At 44.4% G+C, this 20,674-nt stretch overlaps 1 protein-coding gene across 4 annotated transcripts in view; it reads right to left on the bottom strand.

The window, feature by feature from the left end:
- LOC106589103 (FH1/FH2 domain-containing protein 3) overlaps window positions 1-20,674 on the bottom strand; it is a 112,599-nt gene that overhangs the window by 88,707 nt on the left and 3,218 nt on the right. The window lies entirely within an intron of this gene.

The raw sequence follows: 20,674 nt of genomic DNA, 5'->3' as shown, positions 1-20,674 counted from the left end.
TCATTGGTCAGTTTCTAAGTGCTTTACACACCTGGATTGTACAATATTTGCCCATTATTCTTTTCACAAATCTTTAAGCTCTTTGAAGTTGGTTGTTGATCATTGCTAGACAACTATTTGGAGGTCTTGCCATAGATTTTCAAGCAGATTTAAGTCAAAACTGTAACCCAGTCACTCCGGAACATTCACGGTCTTCTTGGTAAAGCAGCTCCAGTGTAGATTTATGTCATAAGCGTCGTAAAGATTGGACCAAGGCGCAGCGGGTAAAGTGCTCATCTTCTTAATTTGTTAGAAATAACACTTAAACAAAAGGAAACAAATGACGAAACAGTCCCATAAGGTGCACAGACTATACAGGAAATAACCACAAAACACAAGGGAAACAAACCTCAACTAAATATGGCCTCCAATTAGAGACAACGACAACCAGCTGCCTCTAATTGGAGGTCCTACCAAAAACCCAACATAGAAATAGAAAACTAGATTTAAACATAGAAATAGAAAACATAGAACCTAAACCAAAACACACAAAACAAACACCCCCTGCCACGCCCTGACCAAACTACAATGACAAATAACCTCTTTTACTGGTCAGGATGTGACAATTTAGCCATTGTGTTTTAGGTTATTGTCCTGCTGAAAGGTGAATTCATCTCCCAGTGTCTGGTGGAAAGCACATTGAACCAGGTTTTCCTTTAGGATTTTACCTGTGCCACAAACATAACACTTTGTATTCTGGACAAAAAAGTAAATTGCTTTGCCACATTTTCTTTAGAGTATTACTTTAGTGCCTTGTTACAAACCTGATGCATGTTTTTAAATAAAAAAAATGTTGTACAGGCTTCCATCTTTTCACTCTGTCATTTAGGTTATTATTGTGGAGTAACTACAATGTTGTTGATCCATCCTCAGTTTTCTCCTATCACAGCCATTAAACTCTGTAACTGTTTTAAAGTCACCATTGGCTTCATTGTGAAATTCCTGAATGGTTTCTTTCCTCTACGGCAACTGAGTTAGGAAGGACATCCTGTATCTCAAGTTTCAATGTCACATGTACAAGTACAGTGAAATGCCTTTTTTGCAAACTCTAACCCCAACAATGCAGAAATCCATGACATATTTCTAGAAGAAAACACACGATAAATAAGAAGAAATGCAAAGAACACAATAAGTAAGCAACCATACTATATACTGTTAATACCATACTATATACAGTTAATACCATACTATATACAGTTAATACCATACTATATACAGTTAATACCATACTATATACAGTTAATACCATACTATATACAGTTAATACCATACTATATACAGTTAATACCACACTATATACAGTTAATACCACACTATATACAGTTAATACCATACTATATACAGGGTCAGTTAATACCATACTATATACAGGGTCAGTTAATACCATACTATATACAGGGTCAGTTAATACCATACTATATACAGTTAATACCATACTATATACAGGGTCAGTTAATACCATACTATATACAGTTAATACCATACTATATACAGTTAATACCATACTATATACAGTTAATACCATACTATATACAGTTAATACCATACTATATACAGTTAATACCATACTATATACAGGGTCAGTTAATACCATACTATATACAGGGCCAGTTAATACCATACTATATACAGTTCATACCATACTATATACAGTTAATACCATACTATATACAGGGCCAGTTAATACCATACTATATACAGGGTCAGTTAATACCATACTATATACAGTGTCAGTTAATACCATACTATATACAGTTAATACCATACTATATACAGGGTTAGTTCAGTACCATACTATATACAGTTAACACCATACTATGTACAGGGTCAGTTAATACCATACTATATACAGGGTCAGTTAATACCATACTATATACAGTCAATACCATACTATATACAGGGTCAGTTAATACCATACTATATACAGGGTCAGTTAATACCATACTATATACAGGGTCAGTCAATACCATACTATATACAGGGTCAGTTAATACCATACTATATACAGGGTCAGTTAATACCATACTATATACAGTTAATACCATACTATATACAGTTAATACCGTACTATATACAGGGTCAGTTCCAGTACCAGCCTCTGATCTGGAGGACTCACTAAACAGAGAACATCCCTGGTCATCCCTACTGCCTCTGATCTGGAGGACTCACTAAACAGAGAACATCCCTGGTCATCCCTACTGCCTCTGATCTGGAGGACTCACTAAACAGAGAACATCCCTGGTCATCCCTACTGCCTCTGATCTGGAGGACTCACTAAACAGAGAACATCCCTGGTCATCTCTACTGCCTCTGATCTGGAGGACTCACTAAACAGAGAACATCCCTGGTCATCCCTACTGCCTCTGATCTGGAGGACTCACTAAACAGAGAACATCCCTGGTCATCCTTGCTGCCTCTGATCTGGAGGACTCACTAAACAGAGAACATCCCTGGTCATCCCTACTGCCTCTGATCTGGAGGACTCACTAAACAGAGAACATCCCTGGTCATCCCTACTGCCTCTGATCTGGAGGACTCACTAAACAAAGAACATCCCTGGTCATCCCTACTGCCTCTGATCTGGAGGACTCACTAAACAAAGAACATCCCTGGTCATCCCTACTGCCTCTGATCTGGCAGACTCACTAAACAGAGAACATCCCTGGTCATCCCTACTGTCTCTGATCTGGAGGACTCACTAAACAGAGAACATCCCTGGTCATCCCTACTGTCTCTGATCTGGAGGACTCACTAAACAGAGAACATCCCTGGTCATCCCTACTGCCTTTTGATCTGGAGGACTCATTAAACACAAATGCTTCATTTGTCAATTATGTCTCAGGGTTGGAGTGAGCCCCTGGCTATCTGTAAATTATGTCTGAGGGTTGGAGTGTGCCCCTGGCTATCTGTAAATGATGTCTGAGGGTTGGAGTGTACCCCTGGCTATCTGTAAATGATGTCTGAGGGTTGGAGTGTTCCCCTGGCTATCTGTAAATTATGTCTGAGGGTTGGAGTGTACCCCTGACTATCTGTAAATGATGTCTGAGTGTTGGAGTGTACCCCTGGCTATCTGTAAATTATGTCTGAGGGTTGGAGTGTACCCCTGGCTATCTGTAAATTATGTCTGAGGGTTGGAGTGTACCCCTGGCTATCTGTAAATTATGTCTGAGTGTTGGAGTGTACCCCTGGCTATCTGTAAATTATGTCTGAGGGTTGGAGTGAGCCCTGGCTATCTGTAAATTATGTCTGAGTGTTGGAGTGTGCCCCTGGCTATCTGTAAATGATGTCTGAGTGTTGGAGTGTACCCCTGGCTATCTGTAAATGATGTCTGAGTGTTGGAGTGTACCCCTGGCAATCTGTAAATTATGTCTGAGTGTTGGAGTGTACCCCTGGCTATCTGTAAATTATGTCTGAGGGTTGGAGTGTGCCCCTGGCTATCTGTAAATTATGTCTGAGGGTTGGAGTGTACCCCTGGCTATCTGTAAATGATGTCTGAGTGTTGGAGTGTACCCCTGGCTATCTGTAAATGATGTCTGAGTGTTGGAGTGTACCCCTGACTATCTGTAAATGATGTCTGAGTGTTGGAGTGTACCCCTGGCTATCTGTAAATGATGTCTGAGTGTTGGAGTGTACCCCTGGCTATCTGTAAATGATGTCTGAGTGTTGGAGTGTACCCCTGACTATCTGTAAATGATGTCTGAGTGTTGGAGTGTACCCCTGGCTATCTGTAAATGATGTCTGAGGGTTGGAGTGTGCCCCTGGCTATCTGTAAATTATGTCTGAGGGTTGGAGTGTACCCCTGGCTATCTGTAAATTATGTCTGAGGGTTGGAGTGTACCCCTGGCTATCTGTAAATGGTGTCTGAGGGTTGGAGTGTACCCCTGGCTATCTGTAAATTATGTCTGAGGGTTGGAGTGTACCCCTGGCTATCTGTAAATGATGTCTGAGTGTTGGAGTGTACCCCTGGCAATCTGTAAATAATGTCTGAGGGTTGGAGTATACCCCTGGCTATCTGTAAATAAAAAAACAAGAAAATAGTGCTGTCTGGTTTGACTAATGTGAGGATTTTGAAATGATTTATACTTTTAATTCTTAAGTATATTTTGGAAATTACCTTTACTTTTAAGTATATTTACTTTCATACTTTTACTCAAGTAGTATTTTACTGGGTGACTTTCACTTTTACCTTAAGTAAAAAACATTTTCTATTTACGGTATCTTTACTTTTACTCAAGTATGGCAACTTGGGTACTTCTTCCACTACTGAACTGAACCCTCTAATTCATGGTTCCCTGCTGTAGTGTGTAACGTCCTGACCAGTAATAGGGGTAATTTGTTATTGTAGTTTGGTCAGGACGTTGCAGGGGGTATTTGTTTTATGTGGTCTGGGCTGGTTGTGTTAGTTGTAGGGTGTTTGATTTAGTATTCCCTGCTGTAGTGAGAAGTAGCTAGAGAGAGGGTGTGACCCAGCCTGCTAGCCGTAGCTACAGAGAGGGTGTGACCCAGCCTGCTAGCCGTAGCTACAGAGAGGGTGTGACCCAGCCTGCTAGCCGTAGCTACAGAGAGGCTGTGACCCAGCCTGCTAGCCGTAGCTACAGAGAGGGTGTGACCCAGCCTGCTAGCCGTAGCTACAGAGAGGCTGTGACCCAGCCTGCTAGCCGTAGCTACAGAGAGGGTGTGACCCAGCCTGCTAGCCGTAGCTACAGAGAGGGTGTGACCCAGCCTCCTAGCCGTAGCTACAGAGAGGGTGTGACCCAGCCTGCTAACCGTAGCTACAGAGAGGGTGTGACCCAGCCTGCTAACCGTAGCTACAGAGAGGCTGTGACCCAGCCTGCTAGGGCCCATATGGCTCTATATAGGAACTGTTGACTCCGATCAAGTGTAGTTACCTTGTCAGTGCTGCACTTGATCAGAGAAGCGATCGTAGGCCGGAGGGCGCCCGGGAAATTGTGCTATTTATTTTTGTCAAATCATTATTTATTGTCATTATTGTTTTGTTTTTTGTCTCACCCTTGTTTATTCTTTGTCCTGGGTTAGGTGGTGGTTTTGGTGGTGGACTACCAGCACCTGTAGGGTGAGTTTAAAGGCCCTCTGGTCTTTTTTCCTTAGTTATTTAATTTATTTGTGTTTTTCCCCTGCTTGTCCTGTTTTGCATCTCTCCTCCCCTGTGTATCCTATAGTCCCCTCCTTAGCTCCTCCCATTGTCTTCAGTTGTGTGTTGTCTGCTAGCTGGGGTGGCTTTCTGGCTTGTCGGCCTGCTAGCTTTAGCTTGGCCTGCTAGCCTCCCGGCCCCTTAGGCGTGGCAGGCATTGTTTGACTGTTTTTTTTTCTTTACCCCCATCCCCTTTGTATCCTTAGTTTTTTTCTGTTTCTTGTTATTTGTGTTGCCAACTGAGGGACCTTTTGCTGGCTAGCCTGCTAGCTGGTTAGCATAGCCTGGCCTGCTGGTGAGGCCTGCTAGCCTTCGTGTCCCTCAAGTTTGGGCAGGTGTTTGTTAGTCAGTGTGTCCTTTTTTCTCCCTTACCCCCCTTGTTCCCCTTTTACTTTAATTAATTTGTTTTGTTAGTCTTGTGCATTGTTAGTCTTACCCCCTAGTTTGTCTTCCCTTTTGGTTGGTGTGCCGTGTTTGTTTTTGTTGTAAGGCCTCTTGGCTGGTGGGCCTGCCAGCTGGTAGGCTTAGCCTGGCCTGCTGGCGGGGCCTGCTAGCTTTCTAGCCTTAGTTTGGTTGTGTGGTTTAATTTTTGTCTCTCCCTTTTGTGCCTCTCCCTCTTGTGGAAAATATAAAACAAAAAATTCCCCTCCTAGTGTTCCTTCCCATTGTTAATAAGATTAGTTTGGTGCTGTGCTAGATAGGTTGTTGTGTGTCCCGTGGTGCTGGTAGGCCCGGTTAGCTTAGTCTGGCCGAGCCTGCCAGCTTCCTCGGGTGTCTTACACCCCTTTCCTTCTTCCCAACCCAACCCCCTCTCCTCTCCCTCCCTTTTTTCCCTTCCCCTCCCCCCCTTTTTCACCGGTGTTGGGCTGTAAAGGGAGTGGGCCTCCATCATGTCAGCAGCACAGGTTGGCATGAGGAGGCACCATGCAGTGCGCCTCCTCTTAAAGGAGAAGGGAGGGAAAATAATGGAGTTATCCCGATTGGATTTCTCCAGAAAATTCCTCCAGAAAGAGCTCGGTTTTCATCCCGCGCAGGTAAACTGCATCTTAGCCCTTCCCTATGGGAAGGGCTTCGATGTCAGTTTTGCCAACGCCAGCTTCCTGCGGGAGTTCTGGGGGCAACTCCAGAACTCCCTGAACACCCAGGGGTCCCTCACAGCCATGTTTGAGGTGACCAAGCTGACGGATAATAGCATTAAAACCGTTATTATCCGTATGTATAATGAAACCGTACAGCCGGAGGACGTTGCAGTATGGCTGGGCAGGTACTGCAACGTGAAGGGGCCCTTGGTCCAGGTGAAGGATCCCGATGGGATCTGGACAGGGGCCTGGAGGGTTACTGTCCAGCAGAGGGAGGACCCTGGGGGCTATGGTGGGTTGAAAGCCATCCCATCCACCATAGTCCTCGGAGAGAATAGAGGCCATGTTCACTACCAGGACCAGCCCAAGCTGTGCCGTAAGTGTGGTGAACATGGCCACCTGGCAGAGGCCTGTAAAAAGGTCGTCTGCATGAAGTGCCGGGAGGTGGGCCACCGCTACGAGGAGTGCACGAACGGAAGGTCGTGCAACCTCTGTGGCGAGCGGTCCCACCTCATCCGCGGCTGCCCCTTCTCCTGGGCCAATAAGGTCAGGGCCGAAAGGAGGGAGAGGGAGACGGCGGCCGCGGACCGGGCTTCTGAGCGCCAAGGGGAGGGAACGGCAGTTGCCGAGGAGGTGGTGGTGGAGCCGGTGGTGGTTGAGAAAGTAGTGGTGGAGCCGGTGGTAGTGGAGGGCGCGGAAGGTGCAGTGGTGGAAAAAGTGGGAGGAGAGGACAACCCCCCCCCCCCCCCCCCCCAATCCCCCTGCCCCAGATTAATGTGACCCCTGAAGGAGAAAGGGCCGAGAAAGACGGTCCCGGAGAGATCTTGAGTGAGAACTCCCCAAGTGGGTCAGACAGTATGGAGACTGTGTCGGAAAGAGATATGGGAGAGGGGGTGGAGATTCTGGAGGAACACCTCCCCCCACGAAAAAGAAATGCGGAGGAGCTCTCCGACCCCGAACAAGGCGATGAGAAAAAGGGCAAGGTGGAATGGGAGAGCTCCCAGGGGGAGGAAGAACCCAGAACCTTCCCCCCCAACTCCCCCAACACAATCTCCTTTTTAAGTCCGGTTTTAACCTCCTCTCCCTGCCATCCCCGTTACCCCGGCGGGAGAGAGAGGAAGTACCAGAAAAATAACCTCCTTTCAACTGTTTAAATGCCTTTTCATTTAGCACTGTTTTTACTCACCCTTTTATGGCTTTTAACATCACCACTATAAATGTGAGAAGTATAAAAACAGAAATAAGAGCACAGTCGGTTTTATCCTTTTTAGAAAGGTTTAATTCAGATGTGTTTTTATTACAGGAGTGTGGTCTACCCTTTTTATCCTCTTATAGGAAATGGGAGGACAAGTGGCAGCATGGGCCCTCCATTTGGAGTGGCTCAAATTTTAATAAAAATGACGGTGTTGCCATTTTAATCAAGACCCCACATGTGGTGGTGAGGGGGAGCACGGTGGTGGTAGGTGGGCGCGCTCTTTTAGCCAATTGTACTTTTATGGGGAGGGATTTTAACATGCTAAATGTGTATGGTTTTAACGATAAACATGACCGGTGCGCACTTTTAGAAGACTTGCAGTCCCACATGCTAGGGAGGGATCCTCTAGTGGTGGGTGGGGATTTTAATTGTGTTTTAAATAGAGCAGACAGGAGAGGGGCGGGAGAGGATTTTAAGGTAGATAGGTCAAGTGTTTTATTGCAAGGGCTGTGCAGGGATTTTAAACTGACTGACTGTTTTAAAACCCTGCATCCAAGAGAGGAGGGCTTCACCTGGACCAGTGGTGACGGCACCAGAGCCTCTCGCATTGACTATCTGTTTACCCGGGACTGCCCCCCAACTGATGCTAGAATAACCCCTGCCTTTTTCTCAGATCACGTAATGCTGACGTGCACCCTTTCACTAACTTCGGGTGTGACTGTGGGAAGAGGGCCCTGGAAATTGAACTGTTCCCTTTTAGAAGATGATAGAGTAGTTAGCCAGTACAGGGAGCAGTTCAGCCAGTGGCAGACGCTACAGGACTTCTTTGACACACGAGCACAATGGTGGGAAATGGTGAAGGGTAGGACGAGGACTTTCTTTAGAGAGATAGGAAAGAAGAAAAGCAAAGAAAAAGATAGACGCATGGTGGGACTGCAAAAGCGACTGGAAAGATATTTTAACCTTGGCCAACAGGGCTTTGATTTTAACTATGAAATTAAAGAAGTAAAAAAGGAAATGGCACTTTTAGCTGAACAGAAAAGTAAGGGGGTTATTTTAAGAAGTAAGGAGAGGGAATTAGAAGAGGGGGAGAAGTGTACAAGGTACTTTTTTAAGAAAATAGTTAGTAAGGGTAGGACAATGACAGGTTTAAAAAATAAAGATGGGTTTTTAAAAACAGACACAGAGGGAATGAAAGAAGTAGTCGAGGATTTTTATGGGGAACTGTTTGGGGAAAAAGTTGTATGTGAGGAAACCATGGGGGACGTTTTAACATACATTGACAAGATTTTACCCAACACAGACGACCTGACAAAAGACTTGACGAGGACAGAAATTGACCAAGGACTGAAACATTTTAAGAGGGGTAAATCACCGGGGGAGGACGGCCTCTCTTTGGAGTTTTATCTGACCTTTTGGGATGTTTTAGCCGATGAACTTCTGACTGTTTTTACTGACTTTGAATACCTCGACAGACTACCTGACAGTTTTAGAGTGGGGATCGTGACTCTTTTATATAAGAAAAACGACAGGACGGACCTGAAGAACTGGAGACCGATAACCCTTTTAAATTTTGATTGTAAACTTTTTACCAAGGTTTTAACACTCAGAATGTCTTCTGTCTTAGGGGAGGTGATCCACCCGGATCAAACCTGTGCCATTCCCGGAAGGAAGATCACGGACAGCCTGATACTGATCCGAGATGCCATCTGTTATGCGAGAGACAGAAACATGCGGCTTGTAGTCCTAAATTTAGATTTTGAAAAAGCCTTTGATCGGGTCTCGCACCAGTACCTCTTTAAGGTACTGCAAAAAATGGGTTTCCCGGACAGGTTTTTAGCTTGGGTGGGACTGCTGTACGGGGATATCACCAGCAAAATCCTTGTAAATGGGCATCTGTCAAAAGCAGTGGGAGTACACTGCGGCGTCCGTCAGGGCTGTCCGTTATCTCCCCTTCTGTTTGTGGCCGGCATTGAACCACTGGCACAGGTCTTGAGAAGGGACCAACGGATCAGTGGGGTGGGTATCCCGGGGAGTGGGGGGATGACCGCCAAGTGCGTATTTTACATGGACGACGTCAACATTTTATGCACCGACCTTTTATCCGTCGACAGGACCCTGGACAGGACTGACTGGTACGGACGAGCCTCTGGGGCGAGACTGAACAGAGACAAGACAGAGGCCCAATTTTTCGGACCGTGGGCAGACCCAGACTTGACCAGACTACCACTGACTGTGAAAACGACGGACATAAGGGTACTCGGGGTAAAGTTTGACAGGGAGGGAGGAGGGAGAGGTAATTGGAGTGGGATCCTGGGGACAGTAAGACAGAGACTGGGATTTTGGGGACTACGACAGCTGACTTTTGAGGGCAAGGTTTTAATCATTAAAGCAGTGATTTTACCTGTGCTTTTATTAATCAGTTCTGTTTTTATCCCCCCTAGGAGAACTCTTTTAGCCCTGGAGCGGATGCTGTTTTACTTCTTGTGGGGGAGCAAGTGGGAGAGGCTGAGGAGGGAGGTGGTCAAGAGGCCCAGGTCCAAGGGGGGGAAAGGCTTGCCTGACCTCTACTTGTTCCTGGGCAGCCGCTACACAGCGTTACATCTTACTCTTGCCACCTCCCCGGCCACCAATAAGACCCAGGCCCTCGCAAGGTTCTGGCTGGGATCTTACCTCAGGTCTCTGAGGCTGATCCCAGTCGACCTGCGAGCCCCAGTCTCTTTCCTGCTTCCCACACACTACGCCCAGCTCCAGAAGTTTTTAAGACATTTTAAATTGGAAAAAGAAGCAGTCACAGTTTTAACTAAACATCGCTCTCTTCTCTCTCTTGTGCAGGATCGGGAACCAGTGTGTCCAGTGCGCGGGCTTGCTATAGGCGAGCCCACAACGGTTTGGCGTAATGTGGCCCATCCTGCTCTCCTGAATCAGCACCGGGACCTGTCCTGGATGGTCGCCCATGAGATCCTCCCGGTCAGGGCCGTCATGCACTCCCGGGGCATGGCGAGGACATCCGCGTGCCCCCGACCAGGCTGTGGCCAAGAGGAGTCGGTGAGGCACTTGCTCTGGGAGTGCAGAGCCGCCAGGGACCTGTGGAAGGAAGTAGGCCCCCTGATCTCCCCGTGTCTGCCAGCAGGGGAGGACCTAACGCCCCAGCTCGTGCTGTATGGGGTGGGCCGAAGGCCTATTCCACCAAAGGCCTTCACCAAGCTCTGGCCCACCCTCACGTGTCTGAAGGCAGCACTGTGGTCCTCCCGCAACCTGCTGGTAGCGAAACAGGTCAACACCACCCCCCAGGCAGTGGCCATGGTAGCCACAGAAGCCCTGGGGTGGTACAGAAGGAAGGGGGCCTCGACCCCAGGCGAAGGGTCCCCCACAACACCCAAGGTCCCTGCGGCCACGGCCTGACAGCGCTGCGGCGCCTAGGGCGATGCACCTAGGGGAGGTATCTCCTCTGGGCCCCGAAGGACGGGACGGTGATCGGTTCGGAAGAGCAGGAGGAGGCAAGTTTGATAAGGACTCACCCCGCTCCTGTACAAGGGACCGAAGACAGCTTTTTAACAAGTGACTTTTTAAATACATTTTTTATGTCTTAAAAATGTTTTTCCTTTTTAAATCATTTGTACACATTTTAAATGGCTTTTACAGATTTGATGTTTTATACAACGAAAAGTACTTTCATTAATGGTTGTTTTTATTGGTGTAAACAACATGTACTTTTTAACAAATTCAAATGTAATTCAAATGCTGTGTTTTATGCCTCCATGCTGTTTGTTTGTGTATAAATGATGTAAAAATATAAATATGAGCTGTTTTTAAAGGAACTGTGACAATAAAACTTTTCCAAAAAAAAAAAAAAAAAAAACTGTTGACCAGGAACTGCTGACCAGGACCCATAGGGCTCTATATAGGAACTGTTGACCAGGACCCATAGGGCTCTATATATTAACTGTTGACCAATGCCCCCCCACACACACACACACAGCTGTTGCACTAAAAGTTTACTTTTTCAATGAATAAGAAGAAAAAATATGTCATTATTCTGCAGGAGACATGAGCTGTGTTCAAAGACTCATACTAACCGTGCTAACCGTACTATTTGTAAGGTAAATTGAGTATGTAGTCTGCTTATTGACCATACTATGGATATACACTCTAAAAAGAAAAGGTTCCTGGAGTATCCTTCAGGGGTTCTTCAAATTGAAACTGTAGAGGAACCACTAGAAGTTCTTCAAAGAACCCCTTTTAACGGATCCTCGAAGAACCCCATTTAACGGATCCTCGAAGAACCCTTTTAACGGATCCTCGAAGAATCCCTTTTAACGGATCCTCGAAGAATCCCTTTTAACGGATCCTCGAAGAACCCCTTTTAACGGATCCTCGAAGAATCCCTTTTAACGGATCCTCGAAGAACCCCTTTTAACGGATCCTCGAAGAATCCCTTTTAACGGATCCTCGAAGAATCCCTTTTAACGGATCCTCGAAGAACCCCTTTTAACGGATCCTCGAAGAACCCCTTTTAACGGATCCTCGAAGAACCCCGTTTAATGGATCCTCGAAGAACCCCGTTTATCGTATCCTCGAAAAACCTTTTGAAGAACCTTTTCGGGTACATTTTTTAACTACCCCCCCCCCCCCCCCCCCCGCTATTATTAAAAGTAATATGCATAACAATAACAACAATAACAACAATAACAACAATATTTTAGTTATCAGCGTTTATTATGATTTTAGTGGCAAAGCAGAATAAAACAATCTGAGTATGAGTCAAACTACCAGCAGAGCGCCAAGTCCAATGGGTATATCCTCTGTCCTGTTGATGTTAATGTGTTGCTCTTCTACCGAGGTAAAGACATTTACATTTACATTTAAGTCATTTAGCAGACGCTCTTATCCAGAGCGACTTACAAATTGGTGCATTCACCTTATAATATCCAGTGGAACAACCACTTTACAATAGTGCATCTAAATCTTTTAAGGGGGGGTTAGAAGGATTACTTTATCCTATCCCAGGTATTCCTTGAAGAGGTGGGGTTTCAGGTGTCTCCGGAAGGTGGTGATTGACTCCGCTGTCCTGGCGTCGTGAGGGAGCTTGTTCCACCATTGGGGTGCCAGAGCAGCGAACAGTTTTGACTGGGCTGAGCGGGAACTGTGCTTCCTCAGAGGTAGGGAGGCGAGCAGGCCAGAGGTGGATGAACGGAGTGCCCTTGTTTGGGTGTAGGGCCTGATCAGAGCCTGAAGGTACGGAGGTGCCGTTCCCCTCACAGCTCCGTAGGCAAGCACCATGGTCTTGTAGCGGATGCGAGCTTCGACTGGAAGCCAGTGGAGAGAGCGGAGGAGCGGGGTGACGTGAGAGAACTTGGGAAGGTTGAACACCAGACGGGCTGCGGCGTTCTGGATGAGTTGTAGGGGTTTAATGGCACAGACAGGGAGCCCAGCCAACAGCGAGTTGCAATAATCCAGACGGGAGATGACAAGTGCCTGGATTAGGACCTGCGCCGCTTCCTGTGTGAGGCAGGGTCGTACTCTGCGAATGTTGTAGAGCATGAACCTACAGGATCGGGTCACTGCCTTGATGTTGGTGGAGAACGACAGGGTGTTGTCCAGGGTCACGCCAAGGCTCTTAGCACTCTGGGAGGAGGACACAAGGGAGTTGTCAACCGTGATGGCGAGATCATGGAACGGGCAGTCCTTCCCCGGGAGGAAGAGCAGCTCCGTCTTGCCGAGGTTCAGCTTGAGGTGGTGATCCGCCATCCACACTGATATGTCTGCCAGACATGCAGAGATGCGATTCGCCACCTGGTTGTCAGAAGGGGGAAAGGAGAAGATTAATTGTGTGTCATCTGCATAGCAATGATATGAGAGACCATGTGAGGATATGACAGAGCCAAGTGACTTGGTGTATAGCGAGAATAGGAGTGGGCCAAGAACAGAGCCCTGGGGGACACCAGTGGTGAGAGCACGTGGTGCGCAGACAGATTCTCGCCACGCCACCTGGTAGGAGCGACCTGTCAGGTAGGACGCAATCCAAGCGTGGGCGGCGCCGGAGATGCCCAGCTCGGAGAGGGTGGAGAGGAGGATCTGATGGTTCACGGTATCAAAGGCAGCAGATAGGTCTAGAAGGATGAGAGCAGAGGAGAGAGAGTTAGCTTTAGCAGTGCGGAGAGCCTCCGTGACACAGAGAAGAGCAGTCTCAGTTGAATGCCCAGTCTTGAAACCTGACTGATTAGGATCAAGAAGGTCATTCTGAGAGAGACAGCAAGAGAGCTGACCAAGGACGGCACGTTCAAGAGTTTTGGAGAGAAAGGAAAGAAGGGATACTGGTCTGTAGTTGTTGACATCGGAGGGATCGAGTGTAGGTTTTTTCAGAAGGGGTGCAACTCTCGCTCTCTTGAAGACGGAAGGGACGTAGCCAGCGGTCAAGGATGAGTTGATGAGCGAGGTGAGGTAGGGGAGAAGGTCTCCGGAAATGGTCTGGAGAAGAGAGGAGGGGATAGGGTCAAGTGGGCAGGTTGTTGGGCGGCCGGCCGTCACAAGACGCGAGATTTCATCTGGAGAGAGAGGGGAGAAAGAGGTCAAACGAGGATCGGATGTCGTCAACCTTCGTCAACCTTCTTTTCAAAATGGTTGACGAAGTCATCCGCAGAGAGGGAGGGGGGGGGGGGGGGGGGGGAGGATTCAGGAGGGAGGAGAAGGTAGCAAAGAGCTCCCTAGGGTTAGAGGCAGATGCTTGGAGTTTAGAGTGGTAGAAAGTGGCTTTAGCAGCAGAGACAGAAGAGGAAAATGTAGAGAGGAGGGAGTGAAAGGATGCCAGGTCCGCAGGGAGGCGAGTTTTTCCTCCATTTCCGCTCGGCTGCCCGGAGCCCTGTTCTGTGAGCTCGCAGTGAGTCGTCGAGCCACGGAGCAGGAGGGGAGGACCGAGCCGGCCTGGAGGATAGGGGACAGAGAAAATCAAAGGATGCAGAGAGGGAGGAGAGGAGGGTTGAGGAGGCAGAATCAGGAGATTGGTTGGAGAAGGTTTGAGCAGAGGGAAGAGATGATAGGATGGAAGAGGAGAGAGTAGCGGGAGAGAGAGAGCGAAGGTTGGGACGGCGCAATACCATCCGAGTAGGGGCAGAGTGAGAAGTGTTGGATGAGAGCGAGAGGGAAAAGGATACAAGGTAGTGGTCGGAGACTTGGAGGGGAGTTGCAATGAGATTAGTGGAAGAACAGCATCTAGTAAAGATGAGGTCAAGCGTATTGCCTGCCTTGTGAGTAGGTGGGGAAGGTGAGAGGGTGAGGTCGAAAGAGGAGAGGAGTGGAAAGAAGGAGGCAGAGAGGAATGAGTCGAAGGTAGACGTGGGGAGGTTAAAGTCACCCAGAACTGTGAGAGGTGAGCCATCCTCAGGAAAGGAACTTATCAAGGCGTCAAGCTCATTGATGAACTCTCCAAGGGAACCTGGAGGGCGATAAATGATAAGGATGTTAAGCTTGAAAGGGCTGGTAACTGTGACAGCATGGAATTCAAATGAGGAGATAGACAGATGGGTCAGGGGAGAAAGAGAGAATGTCAACTTGGGAGAGATGAGGATTCCAGTGCCACCACCCCGCTGGCTCGATGCTCTAGGGGTATGCGAGAACACGTAGTGCCTTCAGCATATTATTACCCCTACATATTATCATCTGTACCCAATACAGCAAGCCTTCAACATATTATTATTGCCTGCATATTATCATCTGTACCCAATACAGCTAGCCTTCAACATATTAGCCTACATATTATCATCTGTACCCAATACAGCTAGCCTTCAGCATATTATTATACATATTATCATCTGTACCCAATACAGCTAGCCTTCAACATATTAGCCTACATATTATCATCTGTACCCAATACAGCTAGCCTTCAGCATATTATTACCCCTACATATTATCATCTGTACCCAATACAGCTAGCCTTCAACATATTATTATAGCCTACATATTATCATCTGTACCCAATACAGCTAGCCTTCAGTATATTATTATAGCCTACATATTATCATCTGTACCCAATACAGCTAGCCTTCAACATATTATTACCCCTACATATTATCATCTGTACCCAATACAGCTAGCCTTCAACATATTATTACCCCTACATATTATCATCTGTACCCAATACAGCTAGCCTTCAGCATATTATTATAGCCTACATATTATCATCTGTACCCAATACAGCTAGCCTTCAGCATATTATTATAGCCTACATATTATCATCTGTACCCAATACAGCTAGCCTTCAACATATTATTACCCCTACATATTATCATCTGTACCCAATACAGCTAGCTTTCAGCATATTATTACCCCTACATATTATCATCTGTACCCAATACAGCTAGCCTTCAGCATATTAGCCTACATATTATCATCTGTACCCAATACAGCTAGCCTTCAGTATATTATTACCCCTACATATTATCATCTGTACCCAATACAGCTAGCCTTCAGCATATTATTATAGCCTACATATTATCATCTGTACCCAATACAGCTAGCCTTCAACATATTATTACCCCTACATATTATCATCTGTACCCAATACAGCTAGCCTTCAACATATTATTATAGCCTACATATTGTCATCTGTACCCAATACAGCTAGCCTTCAACATATTATTATAGACTACATATTATCATCTGTACCCAATACAGCTAGCCTTCAGCATATTATTATATCCTACATATTATCATCTGCACCCAATACAGCTAGCCTTCAGCATATTATTACCCCTACATATTATCATCTGTACCGAATACAGCTAGCCTTCAACATATTAGCCTACATATTATCATCTGTACCGAATACAGCTAGCCTTCAACATATTAGCCTACATATTATCATCTGTACCCAATACAGCTAGCCTTCAGCATATTATTACCCCTACATATTATCATCTGTACCGAATACAGCTAGCCTTCAACATATTAGCCTACATATTATCATCTGTACCCAATACAGCTAGCCTTCAGCATATTATTACCCCTGCATATTATCATCTGTACCCAATACAGCTAGCCTTCAACATATTATTACCCCTACATATTATCATCTGCACCCAATACAGCTAGCCTTCAGCATATTATTACCCCTACATATTATCATCTGTACCCAATACAGCTAGCCTTCAACATATTATTACCCCTACATATTATCATCTGTACCCAATACAGCTAGCCTTCAACATATTATTACCCCTACATATTATCATCTGTACCCAATACAGCTAGCCTTCAACATATTAGCCTACATATTATCATCTGTACCCAATACAGCTAGCCTTCAACATATTAGCCTACATATTATCATCTGTACCCAATACAGCTAGCCTTCAGCATATTAATACCACTATATATTATCATCTGTACCCAATACAGCTAGCCTTCAACATATTAGCCTACATATTATCATCTGTACCCAATACAGCTAGCCTTCAGCATATTATTACCACTATATATTATCATCTGTACCCAATACAGCTAGCCTTCAACATATTAGCCTACATATTATCATCTGTACCCAATACAGCTAGCCTTCAGCATATTATTATAGCCTACATATTATCATCTGTACCCAATACAGCTAGCCTTCAACATATTAGCCTACATATTATCATCTGTACCCAATACAGCTAGCCTTCAGCATATTATTACCCCTACATATTATCATCTGTACCCAATACAGCTAGCCTTCAGCATATTATTACCCCTACATATTATCATCTGTACCCAATACAGCTAGCCTTCAGCATATTAGCCTACATATTATCATCTGTACCCAATACAGCTAGCCTTCAGCATATTATTATAGCCTACATATTATCATCTGTACCCAATACAGCTAGCCTTCAACATATTAGCCTACATATTATCATCTGTACCCAATACAGCTAGCCTTCAGCATATTATTACCCCTACATATTATCATCTGTACCCAATACAGCTAGCCTTCAGCATATTAGCCTACATATTATCATCTGTACCCAATACAGCTAGCCTTCAGTATATTATTACCCCTACATATTATCATCTGTACCCAATACAGCTAGCCTTCAGCATATTATTACCCCTACATATTATCATCTGTACCCAATACAGCTAGCCTTCAACATATTATTATATCCTACATATTATCATCTGTACCCAATACAGCTAGCCTTCAGTATATTATTACCCCTACATATTATCATCTGTACCCAATACAGCTAGCCTTCAGCATATTATTACCCCTACATATTATCATCTGTACCCAATACAGCTAGCCTTCAACATATTATTATATCCTACATATTATCATCTGTACCCAATACAGCTAGCCTTCAACATATTATTATATCCTACATATTATCATCTGTACCCAATACAGCTAGCCTTCAGCATATTATTACCCCTACATATTATCATCTGTACCCAATACAGCTAGCCTTCAGCATATTATTACCCCTACATATTATCATCTGTACCCAATACAGCTAGCCTTCAGCATATTAGCCTACATATTATCATCTGTACCCAATACAGCTAGCCTTCAGCATATTATTATAGCCTACATATTATCATCTGTACCCAATACAGCTAGCCTTCAGCATATTAGCCTACATATTATCATCTGTACCCAATACAGCTAGCCTTCAGTATATTATTACCCCTACATATTATCATCTGTACCCAATACAGCTAGCCTTCAGCATATTATTACCCCTACATATTATCATCTGTACCCAATACAGCTAGCCTTCAACATATTAGCCTACATATTATCATCTGTACCCAATACAGCTAGCCTTCAGCATATTAGCCTACATATTATCATCTGTACCCAATACAGCTAGCCTTCAGCGTATTATTATAGCCTACATATTATCATCTGTACCCAATACAGCTAGCCTTCAACATATTATTACCCCTACATATTATCATCTGTACCCAATACAGCTAGCCTTCAGCATATTATTATAGCCTACATATTATCATCTGTACCCAATACAGCTAGCCTTCAGCATATTATTATACATATTATCATCTGTACCCAATACAGCTAGCCTTCAGCATATTATTATATCCTACATATTATCATCTGTACCCAATACAGCTAGCCTTCAGCATATTATTATAGCCTACATATTATCATCTGTACCCAATACAGCTAGCCTTCAGCATATTAGCCTACATATTATCATCTGTACCCAATACAGCTAGCCTTCAGTATATTATTACCCCTACATATTATCATCTGTACCCAATACAGCTAGCCTTCAACATATTATTACCCCTACATATTATCATCTGTACCCAATACAGCTAGCCTTCAACATATTATTACCCCTACATATTATCATCTGTACCCAATACAGCTAGCCTTCAACATATTAGCCTACATATTATCATCTGTACCCAATACAGCTAGCCTTCAGCATATTATTACCCCTACATATTATCATCTGTACCCAATACAGCTAGCCTTCAGCATATTATTATAGCCTACATATTATCATCTGTACCCAATACAGCTAGCCTTCAACATATTATTATACATATTATCATCTGTACCCAATACAGCTAGCCTTCAGCATATTATTATATCCTACATATTATCATCTGTACCCAATACAGCTAGCCTTCAACATATTAGCCTACATATTATCATCTGTACCCAATACAGCTAGCCTTCAGTATATTATTACCCCTACATATTATCATCTGTACCCAATACAGCTAGCCTTCAGCATATTATTACCCCTACATATTATCATCTGTACCCAATACAGCTAGCCTTCAGCATATTATTATAGCCTACATATTATCATCTGTACCCAATACAGCTAGCCTTCAGCATATTATTATACATATTATCATCTGTACCCAATACAGCTAGCCTTCAACATATTATTACCCCTACATATTATCATCTGTACCCAATACAGCTAGCCTTCAGTATATTAGCCTACATATTATCATCTGTACCCAATACAGCTAGCCTTCAACATATTATTATAGACTACATATTATCATCTGTACCCAATACAGCTAGCCTTCAACATATTATTATATCCTACATATTATCATCTGTACCCAATACAGCTAGCCTTCAGCATATTATTACCCCTACATATTATCATCTGTACCCAATACAGCTAGCCTTCAACATATTATTATAGCCTACATATTATCATCTGTACCCAATACAGCTAGCCTTCAACATATTATTACCCCTACATATTATCATCTGTACCCAATACAGCTAGCCTTCAGCATATTATTACCCCTACATATTATCATCTGTACCCAATACAGCTAGCCTTCAGCATATTATTACCCCTACATATTATCATCTGTACCCAATACAGCTAGCCTTCAACATATTATTACCCCTACATATTATCATCTGTACCCAATACAGCTAGCCTTCAGCATATTATTACCCCTACATATTATCATCTGTACCCAATACAGCTAGCCTTCAGCATATTATTATAGCCTACATATTATCATCTGTACCCAATACAGCTAGCCTTCAACATATTATTACCCCTACATATTATCATCTGTACCCAATACAGCTAGCCTTCAACATATTATTATAGACTACATATTATCATCTGTACCCAATACAGCTAGCCTTCAGCATATTATTATACATATTATCATCTGTACCCAATACAGCTAGCCTTCAACATATTATTATATCCTACATATTATCATCTGTACCCAATACAGCTAGCCTTCAGACATATTATTACCCCTACATATTATCATCTGTACCCAATACAGCTAGCCTTCAGCATATTACCTCTATACCGCCCTACAGCTAGCCTTCAGCTCCCCACTCTCGTACCCAATACAGCTAGCCTTCAGCATATTATTACCCCTACATATTATCATCTGTACCCAATACAGCTAGCCTTCAGCACCCCACTATTATCTCGACCCCGCTAGCCCAGCTATTATCATCTCGTACCCAATACAGCTAGCCTTCAACATATTATTACCCCTACATATTATCATCTGTACCCAATACAGCTAGCCTTCAACATATTATTACCTACATATTATCATCTGTACCCAATACAGCTAGCCTTCAACATATTATTACCCCTACATATTATCATCTGTACCCAATACAGCTAGCCTTCAACATATTATTACCCCTACATATTATCATCTGTACCCAATACAGCTAGCCTTCAACAT

The sequence above is a fragment of the Salmo salar genome, chromosome 14 (assembly GCF_965601325.2).
Source record: "Salmo salar chromosome 14, fSalSal1, whole genome shotgun sequence".
Lineage (NCBI taxonomy): Eukaryota > Metazoa > Chordata > Actinopteri > Salmoniformes > Salmonidae > Salmo > Salmo salar.
Note: the sequence above shows the minus strand (reverse complement) of the source record. Positions and strands in the feature narration are given on the sequence as shown.